This window comes from Ruditapes philippinarum, unplaced genomic scaffold, assembly GCF_026571515.1.
Source record: "Ruditapes philippinarum isolate M1 unplaced genomic scaffold, ASM2657151v2 ctg1267_1_1_1_1, whole genome shotgun sequence".
NCBI classification, from domain to species: domain Eukaryota; kingdom Metazoa; phylum Mollusca; class Bivalvia; order Venerida; family Veneridae; genus Ruditapes; species Ruditapes philippinarum.
Genome location: NW_026859684.1, coordinates 113358 through 127578, shown reverse-complemented (window position 1 = coordinate 127578; position 14221 = coordinate 113358). Strand labels below are relative to the sequence as shown.

Here is a 14221-nt window from a genome sequence, read left to right as displayed (position 1 = left end):
TGTTGGCAATCTTTTCTGGGATGTTTTTATGACTCTAGGTCAAATATTTCTTGGGGTACGCGCAACACAAATTGAAACTTGGCAGTTTTTACTAAGTCAAGGGCAATAACTCTGACAAAACTGAACTAATCTACAAGCAAAACCCCAGGGGCACATCTTCACCTGCTGATCAACATTCCTGTAAATTTTGTTGACTCTATAGAGCAACAGGTGACACAACACGAGATGAACGCACGGACGGACGGGCAATGGCAAATCTAAAATGGGTCCGCTTAAAGCTGGGGCACCCCCCAAAAAACAAAACAACAATAACAACAAAAACTGGCCCGATAAAGGTGTATGGACGTTGGCTAGCGACATAACTAAACACTGAACTCTAGCGGTAGTGAATTCGAGTTCTATGGACTATATTCTTTTTTTACTCTCATATCAAAAGGTTTTCAAGTTCTATCACCACTAAAACATTTATTGGCATGACTTTGCAAGTCTTAGTTCGCCAAGCAAGATTTGAGATATATGAAAATATATATGCATACTCCCCCCCCCCCCTGAATCAATAACATATTGATAAAGAGACCTTCTAGTCTGACTGGGTCGCAAAAATATTCCTCACCAGTTTCATATCTTTTATTTCTTTGCCACAACGCATATTAAGGAAATCTTATTTATTCATTTGTTTATCATTTTTTGTTACCGTATATTTTGAACTGTCAACAAACTTATACGGAATTTTCTATGCACGTCTGCAGATTAAGTGAAAAATACGATATCAGCTAGAATGTGTGAAGTTTTGGCACCAATTATGAACTAAAATTGACATCATTCCCTGGTGAGGTTATTTCACTAAATGACAATGTATATAACAAGTTCAAAGTCTTAACCTACACTGCATTAGTTGCTATTCATCTTTTTTAACATCACTGGTCTATATTTATCTACATCGACTAGTTCATTTTAAACATTATTCTTTTTTGTTTTCTTTTTGCGGATGTCTTTACCTTACACATATATAGATACTTTTATTTACTCCATATTTGGAGAGCGAAACATATTTACAATTATATACATTATCATATTATCTATATATAAACAACCTACATTTTTATTTCTATTCGATTATTAATCTTTGATTAAGTATTTTAGCATGTTAGTTATTCGAACCAAATTGTGGATAAGTAAGAAAAAAAAATACTTTCACTATTATAATGAGCATTGGTACAGACTGCTCTCCAGTTAAATGATCTTGTGTGAAACAATATTAAGATTCTTTACAGGAATCAAAAGTCTGCAAAAATGACCTATACTCCATAACGTACTTACTTATTAATTATTTGTATCTATATTACGTTTAATTTTTGCCAAGTTCCCTTATATCCACACGTCTAATCAGTATAGATCCTCTAACGTTACAAATTGTATCAAACTAAAGTTTAATGGTCAACATATCAATTTGTAAATTTTTTATAAAAATCTGTATAATTCAACACATAACTTTATTGTCATTCTGAAATGAACACTATTAATAACACCAAGAACTTAAAATTATATGCATGTAACTTGATGTAAGCAACTGTTACTAAAGAGTTCAACATCAATCTAACTAAAGTTCAGATCTACTTATTTCTAACACAGAGTAAAGCGTTTGAGGAGCTGGTTTAACCGGTTAAAATATAGTAAACGGAACCGGCGTTCCATAGAAATAATCCGAAATGTCATCTGCATAGTGAAAAGTCTATTAATTACATGTGAATAAATGAAAAGTGTGCTCTAAGCAAACGCTGTCTCAATATAAATCTGAGAAGTAAATATTTGCATATCATGTAAGTAAATAATTGGAGGGAAAATGCAAAGGGATTGATGGCACATTATATATTAACAAATATATAATCCACACACAGTTTTAACGGATATATTATCAATCACAGTCCCTTCTCTCTTTTGATTCTGTTGCAATAAAAATAATACAAATAAATACGATAAATAAGATTTAAACAAGGCATATGGGACCTAGAGATAGTGCCAATTATGTAATTCTTGCTGCTATGTCTTTATTAAATGTAAAAAAAAAAAGAAATAAGCAAAATTACGTCTTAATCATGTTTTTAAAATTGCTAAAGCCCAGTGCCCTTCATATTTGAAAGAAAATTTGGTACCTGTGAGAGACATCCATTCTTATTCAACTCGGGATCTGATAAATTTAAGGGTTCTAAGATGTTATGGGAAAGAAAATGTAACTTTTTTTCAAAAAGCAATTACTGATTGGAATTCCTTGCCGACAGCCATTAATATAATTACTAAGATAGGATCTTACAAAAGGTCAGTAAAGGTCTATGTAATAGAACAGTTACGAAATCATTATTAACTTCACTAGTATGACAAGATTTTGATCTTCATTTTTGTTTGTTTTACTGTTAGTAAATGAATCGGTAGACCTATAGGGTATATTGTTTTTGGTCTGTCTCCATGTCGATCTGTTTGTCTGCCACAAAACTTTAACTACAACCTCCAAACTTCACAGATTTGTGCATTCATCTGGATGAGCTTTCCCTACAAAAACCACTTAAATGTCACGGGGTCAAAGGTCAAGGTCATCAGTGTGAAGGCCCCCATGGGCATGACGTTCGTGCAACGTACACCTTGCTTTGTTATGGTACATGTACCGCTTAACAGGAATTGTACTTCATTTTTCTACACAAGCAATTTTCATTTAAAATGCTTAAATTATGACTTCAGTAGAAGATAAATATCTTAAAGTAAAGTACACACAACATGGTTTTTAGTTTTGGTCTGGATATATGAAACAATGATTAAAGTTGGAAAAAATGCAAAAACTAGTGGAAGGTGGACACTTACCGTTGACAAAAACAAGAAGGGACACAACAAGTGTCAACAACGTCAAAGTCAAAATTATATTGTCTTTCAGTTAAACGAGTTTTTATTTTAATATTCTTTCTATGAATTAATCCCATTTGATTGATATACATAAATATATTATTACATAATTATAAAACAACAACAAAAAAAACAAACAACAACAACAACAACAACAACAACAAAAATCGAGGTCTTAGTTATGTCATAACCGATTTCTTATTGGGATTGTTGTAATGTAAACATATAAGCGAAATATGAGCCGCGTCACGACAAAACCAACATAATGTGTTTGCGACCAGCATGGATCCAGACCAGCCTGCGCATCCGCGCAGTCTGATCAGGATCCATGCTGTTCGCTATCAGTTTCTCTACTTGTAATAGAGTTGGTAAGCGAACAGCATGGATCCTGATCAGACTGCGCGGATGCGCAGGCTGGTCTGGATCTATGCTGGTCGCAAACCCATTATGTTGGTTTTGTCGTGACGCGGCTCATATGTGAACTATGTATAAAAGCTGCACTAGCCCTTAATCTAACTCTAATCAATCAACCTATACAAGCTGTATTATATTCATAAAGAAAGCGAAAATTAACATTAAGATTCTTATATACTTACATGTAAAGTCGTTCTGCTGTTCTATGATCCACATTATGTGTATTGATTTTGCACAACGCAATTGATAAAGGGCCACTTTTAAATGAGAATAAAAACACCCCAACAACAACAGCAAAAAAAGGAAGTCACACAAAATAATAAAATGTAGATACATATTATCTAGTAAAGAAAACCTGGCGGGTCTATATAAAATGGTTCATTTAACAAATATCAATAGAACACAGTATCTTTTTTCATATTCAATCTATTTATCGCTTGGTCAGTCGAACATGTGGATCCACAATTTTATGAAGACAAAAAGAAGAAGAGATTTTACACCATTTACATGTAGTTCCTCTCGAATTCTCCTACATCTGAAAGGAAATATGACGTCAGTGATATTCAATTTTACAATCTTGCAATCTTGGACAGAGCATAAAACATTATATTTTGACCCTGTTACAATATAAAAAGCCTGCTTCAGATCAGAGGTAAAAATTTTGACCAAAAATAAAAAATACATACATTTGTATTATAATGCATATTTTGTTGGTCTATCTCCAAATAAAAACACGAAAAAAAAAACCCTATGGCAACAAATAAGACCAAAAAAACAAAAAAAACATTTCCAATTTGATTTTTACGTTCCTTCAATATAATCTATAATAAAAGCTGTCCTTTTCGTCCACATCTGTATATTTACAGTGTTATTCAATTAATATCACAAATTATTTTAGTATACCTCACATACAGCCTATTATGATGTCACCTGCAATATTCCCCAGGGGCGAGTAATCTATGTAGACTTAAGAAAACGTAATGTTCTAGTTCTCTCCCCTTCTTAACTTTTGTTATTTTTCAAAATAATGGAACAGTGAAAGATCCCTCAAAAGCAATGAAAAGTCTGTTCGCATGCTATGCTTCATGCCTTGATCTTGTTGCATCGGTTTATACATATATGAAAAAAACATGACTTGTAGCTTCAGTATATACGCGTGAACGGCAGTTCTAAAAAGAAAAAAAACATACAGTGCGTGATTTTTTAAGTAAAATCTTCTCGATAATTCAATATATCAAATACAACACAAAGTAATATTTGCAAACATCCTAACACAAAGAAATATTTGCACGCATCTTAGTATATGGCGTCTTTTAAGATTTTTCCTTATGTTCCGTCGCCATTTTTATTATTTCAAAGCCGATGTATAGGACTTGCAAGTGTTACAGTTTCTTGTTGACTCCAAATGCTTCGAACGGCATATTTAGTATGTAATATATCGTAAGCCTAACACACTTATGTTTGCTACTTTACAATGTTTTCAGTTCAATTTTACAATATTCCCTAGTCTGATCCGACTATGTCATCCATCGGCTAACGATGGCACAGGCCATATTCATATGATATCCACCCCTGTTTTGATGACTAACTATCTTTCACCATTAAATAATCTAAGCAGGAAATAAGCTTGTATCAATTACTATCTTACTATAATACAATAATAATTCATTTATTACATGTATTTTCTTCCATGTCATACCAAGGAAATATATATATGTTATTTTCTTTTCATTGTTGAACGACGATATCAAGATTCAAGCAATTAATGGAATGTGTAGGCTATATCAAAATTTATACCCGGATGATGATTATTAATTTTTTTGAAGACATTCATCTTGTGTTTTCTTTTTTCGTTCATCTTACTAGTCATCTGAGAGATTTATATATGTTATCTGCGTTTCTGGTTATCTTGATTTTTATTTAAAGTTCTTTTTTGAAAAGAAAAGTGAAAAAAAGAAAGCTGCATGAATAATTAAAATGGGGCCGGATAGACCAAAGACAGATTGACTCGGTGCAGATTGACTTGACCGGCTTCTTCGGGGCCTATCACTAGAAGAATAGAATATATAGTTAAACAAAGCACACGTGTATTAAAATAATCATACTTTATCAAAGTTTTATTAAAAAAAAAAAAACAACAAAAAAAAAAACAGGTAGATCTACTAACAATACTTGACTAATTTCAACAAATTCGGTGGCATAACTTTTAAGAACTAAATCTGCAGTCATTTTAGCTAAAAATTGTTGTTGATCAGTTCATATAATTTATGTAGATCTAACCTAAACAAAGTGTTTCGCGAAAAGGGCCGAATCTTCTTGAGGACGGAATGTCCTGAATTTTATAGAAACCATTTTGCTTACAGTACTGTAGTGCCAGAAAAAAAAACATATACCAACACAAAACACGCACCCACACAAACAAAGCAACAAAGAAAGATTAAAATGTATGCGGTGTCAAAAATGTATTTATACAATCATATTTTCCCGCCAAATTAAATCACCCCCCCTCTCCAATTAAAACAACTTCCGTAGCAGTCAGTAAGACGCTTGGCAGAAAAGATGCTGAAGTTTGTAAAAGGTAAACATAAGATGAATATTAATATTTTATATGTTTTTTAATCTTAAGTCATCGCCCGGAGAATATATTATATTAGTTTCACGCTTTTAAGTCAAAAATTTATAATACGAATGCCATATTTTACTTGTTAATACAGCGTAGATAATTTCATCCAAGTTGAAAGGCGCTCTTGAAATGATGAAGGGAATAGTAAGACTTGAATTAATGCAATATGTTGATAACTAGATTACATATATATGTACTCTTCTGATGAAAGAAAAAAGTAAGTTTCAAGCTAAGGATGGTTTAAGTTGTAATTTTCCTGTACTGTTGTTTTTAATTAATTATTTTGAAAGAAATTTGACATAAAATTATTCAACTCAGAGCACAGGAAACTGAAGATTGATGAAAAAAAATTGTTTCAATCAAGAAAAATGATTTAACCCCCCCCCCCCCCCCCCAAAGCACTTGGTCTTTAGACGGGTTAAAGAAGAGGGGTGATTTTTTATCAGGATTTCTCACAATATTTACCAGGATTTTTCATATTATAGGGGTTTGCTTTAAAATTAAACTGATCAAGAATCTGGCTGGCTTGGAGATTTAAAAACATAATTATATTCTTTCTGGACTTACGATTACATTAATATTGCAATCAACTAATTGTTGATAGCGTTATGCCCCTTTTTAAGCAATTTTTTTAGAGAAATTGGTTTCCACAGAATAACTTGTGAGGGATTTCAAGTGACTATGTTTATGTTTGGCATGTAAGTATGTTACATTTAAGTACACTGGTAAAGTTCACTTTAATACACCCATAAACACTTTCAATATGATCTACGTAAATAACCGAGGTATAGCGAGTAAAAAAATACGAGTTGCTTCCCTTATCTTCGAGTAAAATCGATATCGCTTATGCTAAAACAATACAAAATAAGCTGTTTTTAAACCGCTAGTTTGTTGTGATTAAATGTCCGATTTTAAAATGTATTACACCAATAGAAAGCTTTGGATCTTAGCTTCGTCACAGTATAAAATTCAACACATCTTTGGACTTCAAAGTATTTTAATTAACTGTTAAATCTACCATATGTCAGACCATTTTACATACGATTTATACAGTGAGATACGCAATCCGTATCTTTACTCGAAATTCTACTGATATGAATAGCCTGTCGTCTGCTAGTTCTGAAAGTGTTTATCGGTGTATTGAATCATTTCAGAGTTAGGTCCCTTTTTTAGCAATTTTTCTGTATAAATTTTAGGGTGTCCATTTGACCCTTGAAATGACTCTCTCACCCTTAAAATTTCCTAAAGATCAGTCTCAGATCAGATTCAGATTTGACCCTCAGGATTTTAACTGGAGGGTCAAATTTTGTTAAAATCATGGGGATTGATTACACTGGTAAAGTTCACTTTAATTGAATCATTTCAGAGTTAGGTCCCTCTTTTAGCAATTTTTCTGTATAAATTTTAGGGTGTCCATTTGACCCTTGAAATGACTCTTTGACCCTTAAATTTTCCTAAAGATTAGATTCAGATTTGACCCTCAGGATTTTAACTGGAGGGTCAAATTTTGTTAAAATCATGGGGATTTGGCCTTGTAGTGGTAAAACTTAGTCAAAATGACCCTCAGGATTTCATGGCTTAGTGAACACCCTGAATAATTATTGGTTTTCACAGAATAACTTTAAAAGGATTTCACTAAATGAGTGAATGTGTTTATATTTTTCATGAAAATATATTAAATATTAAAACACTGGTCAAGTATTATTATTGGAACCTTGATTTAAATTATTTTTTCAATGAAAATGAAATTAAGTCGTAATGTTCAATTATCTTCTACTACATGAACTAATATGTCAACATGTTACCTAGAGAAAAATTAGACTGTGTATTTAATATGAAACTGCAGCATCATTCTGCAATGCCGTGGCATATAGCAAATCAACTATGTGTGGGTGGGTCAGTTATGTAGATTATCAGGGTTCTCGGTGACGCTTATTTAGGTGTCCTGGTACGCATGTTTATTATAGCTGGACGCAAATATTTCAGAGCAAGGATTCCGCGTACGCTTAATTTTGCCTGGGGACGCATAAACATTACCCATTGTTAACAACCACAAATACGTCGGCGCGTGTTAGTCTAAAGGGAGGCGGTCATATGCACATCGACCAGTAAAGCGATTAGCCAATCAACGATAACGCTTTCGATCATTATCACGCAATAGAGATCAGACTAAAGTATACATGCGCTGTACATGTAATTACCAGATATAACACAAGATGATAATGTTTTATCTTTGATCAACAGTTGATTGGAAATTAGCAATTTACAGACAAAAGGATTAACTATTGACTATTTACGCCACAAGTTTAAAGACTGTTTTTTTCAAATTACAAATAAGTGTAATTATGAATTATTGTCAAATATTTTTGGCATTTTCTAGGCAAAATTTTGCTTTAGTTTTCATTCTTGCAAAAACTTTCTATAAGAATATTAAGAATTTAAGATATTGTGCGGAATTGCCAGGACAACAAACCAAAATACACATATATGCTTTTCTTAGATATTTAGATTCTATCCGAAAATTGATCCCGAACATTGGCGATTTCACATTCGCCAGAACCCTAAAATTTCGCAAAGGGCACAAAAATTCTCAGTTTCCAAGCCAAACATGTAAATGAATTGTTCCTTTGTTATTTAATCAACATTAAATCTTTAAATATCGATCTTCAATTTGCCCCCTTTTGAAGATACTTGCTAAAATAATTGTCGATCGGATGAATCTCTTACACACTGTGTGAAGCTGTACACGATTTTCCTATTCATTCCACTAACTGCTGCCTATATACATTTACGTTTTTTTTTAATATAAACTTTCGGTCTTTAGAGTGGACTTATTTAACCAGAATAAAATTTGATTTGGTATAAAAGTGAATAAAAAACGATTTCCACGTGTTGATGCAGGCCTAGACATTAACTTTTGAATGAGGTTGTCCTGTCGGGCAAGTAGTTTTTAAAACTACTTTTTTTTTTAAAACTACTTGCCCTGACCTAAGACTACTTGTCCTGACCTAAAAATGGTAAAAATGTATAAATCAGAAAAACAAACAAGCTCATACTGTACATTTATACTTCTTGTATTAGGTATAAATGTTAACATAAGGCAATAAACTGGACATATTGTTTATGAAATTGATTATTAGTTAGACACAAATATTTTTTGTATTTGGTAGTTTTTCTAAAACATCGGTTCATCTGTTTATTTAATGTGAATATACTACGGTCATGTACATTTGTTGATATAGGAAACAGAAGGAAAAATATGAGCATGCGCCGCGGTAAGGTAATTCCCCGTTCAATCATCAAGTCAACAGCCGTAAACGAGTCTTCGTTGACTAAGTTCATAATGTTGTTATATTAGATTAAACAATAAATCATTTTAAATGCAAAAACTTTATTTAACAATTATATTTAAAGATCAATATGATTATTTACATATTTTCAATGATATCTTTACATGCAAACATCAAAATTTAAACAACAGCATAACCCGGGAATTACCTTGTACAAAATTAGATATAGTCTATTATTAGAACGGGGAATTACCTTACCGCGGCGCATGCTCATATTTTTGCTTCCGTTTCCTATATCAACAAATGTACATGACCGTTGTATATATATTCACATTATTGATAATGATTCATGGTGTATTTTTGTTTTAAAGATGTTTATAAATGAAAAGATGTTATTTCTATTCATTTTGTACATGCATTTTGTCAATGATGCTTTTTAGCTCGACTTTTCTATGAAAAGGGGAGCTATCCTACTCGCCCCGGCGTCGGCGTTGGCGTCACACCTTGGTTAAGTTTTTCGTACCACCCCACTTTATTTCAGAAGTATTACAAGTATGGCTTTGAAACTTACCATACTTGTTCACCATCATAACCTCCATCTACAGACAAGAGTACATAACTCTGTCAAGGTTTTTGACAGAATTATGGCCCTTTTTTGACTTAGAAAGTGTATTGAGCTTGGTTAAGTTTTTTGTACCACCTCACTTTATTTCAAAACCATTGGAGGTATTGCTTTGAAACTGACCATACTTGTTTACCATCACGACCTTCATCAACAGACAAGAGGACATAACTCTGTCAAGGTTTTTGACAGAATTATGCCCCTTTTTGACTTAGAAAATACATTGAATATGGGTAAAATCCACTTATTGCCTTAACCCTTTGAGATATTGCTTTGAAACTTTTAATGCTATTTCACATCATTACCCCCATCTGTACGCAAGAGAAGGTAACTCTGTCAAGGATTTGTTTTAAAAATTAAGGCCTTTTATCGACTTAGAATCTTGGTTAAGTTTTTAGTACCAGTCCACTTTTTGACTGAACTGTTTGAGATATTAATTTGAAAGTTGGAATACTTGTTTACAATCATGATTCCCAAACATGTCCAGGAGAAGGTAATTCTGTCAAAGATTTTATTTGAATTATGGCCCTTAACTGTCAATGTTTTGTATTATAGGCAAGCACTAAAAAACTTAAAAAATCTAAAAAAATTCATTCCTATCCACTTGTTCACTTTACCATAAATTATGTCATATAAACATTGCTGTAATATTCAAGGGTATCAAACAACTAGTTATTTTTCTCTTTTTGTACTTGAAATAGATTTCTTGAAAAATATGTTATTATGTCATTTACCAAGGTGTTCTGAGTGACGTAAAAATACCTTATTCTCTCAAAGTGGGTTTAATACTATTAAATTTATTTAAGGCTCAACTCAGTTTTTTTTTCTTTCTTACCAGCCCTCTTTTGACTTAAACATTTCAAACTTTGCTGCAGTGTTCAAGGGTATCACACAATTCAGTAAAATAATTCTTCACTAAATATCTTAATGCTCATGGCCATTGTTCACTTTAAAAATACAGAGATTCTTGTATTGCCTTTTACTGCAAAAACTTTTTTTATTGGCAAGCAATAAAAAAGTCGAGCGCGCTGTCTTACGGACAGCTCTTGTTATTTTCACTTGCCTTGTCGGACAAGTGCTTTTCAAAATAACTTGCCCGGACCAAACTTTTAGTTGTCCCGGGCAGTCGGACAACCGTTAATGTCGAGCCCTGTGATGCATTATAATTTATTGTTTCATAATAAATATTTACAACAAACAATAATTATAATATGTAGTTCAGAGTTTGTTTTGAGAACTATAAACCTTGAAAGTCTCTTGAAGATTCAAAATATCAGCAATGCTATTGTGAGCATTAAATGACTTATCTGTAAACATATTAATTGCGTCGCACTTTTGGACTCCAACTTTTTCAGGCTTGGAAGTCCATGGACTCCATGTTTTAAAGTCCAAGTGAGAACCCTGGATTATTTATTGAAGTTAAAAATCTTCATTGTGACTGCACTACCAAGGTTGTTCAATTGGCCCAGTCCCAGGGTCATGTGTTTTCCTTATATGTATCATATATAGTGAAAGCCTCAAACTACACTTCCTTTAGATCTACTTCCAAATTTGTTCCAAATGATGACCATTAAATATTCAAACACTCCATATAAAAGCAGGGAAAGTTAAGACCTTAAAATTTGCTTCACTGTCTGGCATTAAAATATTATGTCTGAATAGAATCAATAGGTAGTGCAAGAAATATAACAAGAAGCTCTTGACAAGTTACATTCTTTGTAGTTACTGCCCTTGAGTATACTGAAAAAAGGTCAATCAGCAGTCCTTATTTACTAGTACTAATTAAGAGCCAATTTAGGGTAGACATTGATCTCCTATCCCCTCTCAAAAATATTACATGTTTTTCTCCTATTTCTGAAAATAAATAGCACCTTCTGAAGTAAATAAGAAGTGTTGAAAATTTAAATTATTGCCAATTAAATAGAATTTCTCTCAGTTTGCTTAAAGTTACAATGGCGACAAATCATCAGACCAAATCATTGGCCTGTAAAGTGGTGTTAATATATGTTTTCTAATCAGTTGCAGTGTTTTAACCCTTTCCCCCATGAGCATATTGTGAAAATGGCCGTTTTCACTGAAAAGCCTCCTGTCACAAGTTCAAACTGCTATGAAACTCTGAAAAATGCTTCAATACTAATCAAACTTGGCACAAATGTTGACTGGACCATTGCCTTTGTAACGACATGCTCAGTCTTAAATTTCCTGTTACCATGGCAACGAGGGGACATCTCAAAATTGCCAAAAATCACTATTTTGCCTCGATTTTTTCCATCAAAATTTATTTCAAAGTGCTGCAACTTCCCAAGGGATTGAGATAGAGTCAAAGGCTTTTCAGCGTTGGTTAAACGTTACATTATGGTCGACCTGGGGTCATTTTTAGCCTCTCACAAGTCCAAAATTTTCTTGGCGATGAGGGGGACTCCGCCCCCCTTCAAACCCCCCTAACAGAAGGGGGCACATCCCCCTTCTGGCGACCCCCTGATGTATCTTTTGGATGGGGGGCAGCGCCGAAAAAGTGCTCAATTTTTTTAGCAACATTTCTCAAACGAAAACTTATGTTTAGGGCCCAAATAGGACATTTTTTCACTATTTGAGGCCCCAAAAGGGGGGGGGGGTCGAAAGTGCGTTGTTTCGCGTATATATGTGGTAAAGGGTTAAATGGAAAAAGCTCTATTTTCTTTCCTATAATTTAAATTGTTTGTTATATGAAAAATAAATGATGTGAACCGGTGCATCCAGTTGTAATTTATTTTGAAATTCTGTGTTGCTTCGCCTTACAGAAAGTTTAAAAATGATGCAGTATTGGGGCACAAAAATGATAATATTAAAATACTGGGACACCAGACCAGTTCAACTTCAGCTTCAGATGACACAGGTAGGGATTGAATGAAGGTTTGGATAACCTGCCATAATGATACAGCCCAATGCATGGGATGTAGTCTAGAGGTTTTCCTTTAGGTTGATTAAGTTGATTTGGCATCTGAACTCTCAACATGCAATATCTTCATTCAACAAGGACAGGTTTGATAAAAGTTTGGAAGAAATGTGACTACGTAAAGAAAAACAAGGGGGAAAATTCTGAAAGCAATATTTTAACTAAGAATTTTCAACAGACAAGAGTAAATTATGCATGTGGTGCTCTTGTTTTAACCTCTGATTCTCTTCAATTAGCGCTCACCTTAGCCACATCAAACCCTTCTATGGTTACAGTGTAAGAAATTAGGATTTGAATCGACTAGCTGATCAGACTACCAGATTGGAATATACACTAGCCCAAAAGACATTTCACTAGCACGATTCATTTGTTCAAAACAGTTGTTTATATTGCCTCTGAAAAACAGTAGCCTGGTTGGGCTTGTTAGTGTGAAAAGTTGGTAGCCCGAGGAGAAATTAAGCAGTCAGGGGCTATCGGACTACTGCTAATTTCGAACACTGTGGTTATATGAGAATATTCACTTAAGTCTTAACTTAAATGAAATTGTCTTTCTTTCAATCTGGATAAAACTGTTTAACATTTGTAGGGAAAAATTTACAAAATCTTTACTGATTAATATTAGTGCATATCCTGATCAGACAGCACTTGTCTGCTGCTGACAGTAGGCAAAAAGGTTAGTCTAGATTTAACAGTCTAAGAGTCAAAGAATGGATATGGTATTTTACAACATCATGAGCCATGGCAAACAAATCTAGACAAGGCATTTTAATATTGAATGATATATATGCACTGCAGGCTAATATCCTAAAGTTTATTGTCTCTTACTATTTTAACATGATTGGCAAATAATATAAATAACCAATTATGTAAATGACTACTAATGCTTTTCTCTGGAAAATATTGCTTTCATGGTACTGTATCTACAGTCATAATTATACAACTTATAATGAATTTTCCCTCCTGCAGAAAGCATGTTAGGTTTTTTTTTTAATATAAATAAGCGTGTTCAGCTTATGTGCCTTCCTATTTGTACTAGAAATAATGCTCTAAGACATACTTGGTTTCTTATTCTGCCATATATATCTCAATGAATGCCATTTACAACTACTTACGCCTCACCGCTGTTCATGCTTGAATCCCGCAAGGGACTTTGTATTCTTTTATGTGAGGAAGCTATTCAGTTGGCTTACTGAAAAACAGTGGTACTACTCGGATACCTACTTGTGCCTGAAATAATGCATGGAGGGGCACCTGATATCTTCCTCCACCAGTTAAGCTGGAATGTCTCCATATGACCTCTACTGTGTTGGTAAAATGTGGTTCCAAAAAAAAAAAATCTCAGTACTCATTTAAGGTTGGGGATGGGGGTATGTGTCATTTAAGACAAAACAAAATATAGGACTGAAACATCAAATTGAATAATGCAACTATGACATTAGCCTTTG

The 14221-nt window shown here is 33.4% G+C and overlaps 1 protein-coding gene across 1 annotated transcript in view; it reads left to right on the top strand.

Moving 5' to 3' along the window:
• The first annotated feature begins 5823 nt into the window (after positions 1 to 5823).
• LOC132757491 (solute carrier organic anion transporter family member 5A1-like) overlaps positions 5824 to 14221 on the top strand; it is a 96195-nt gene continuing 87797 nt past the window's right edge. Inside the window, exon 1 of the mRNA XM_060748781.1 lies at positions 5824 to 5884. The gene's annotated coding sequence lies outside the window, so the exon portion shown is untranslated. The remainder of the gene's footprint in view (positions 5885 to 14221) is intronic.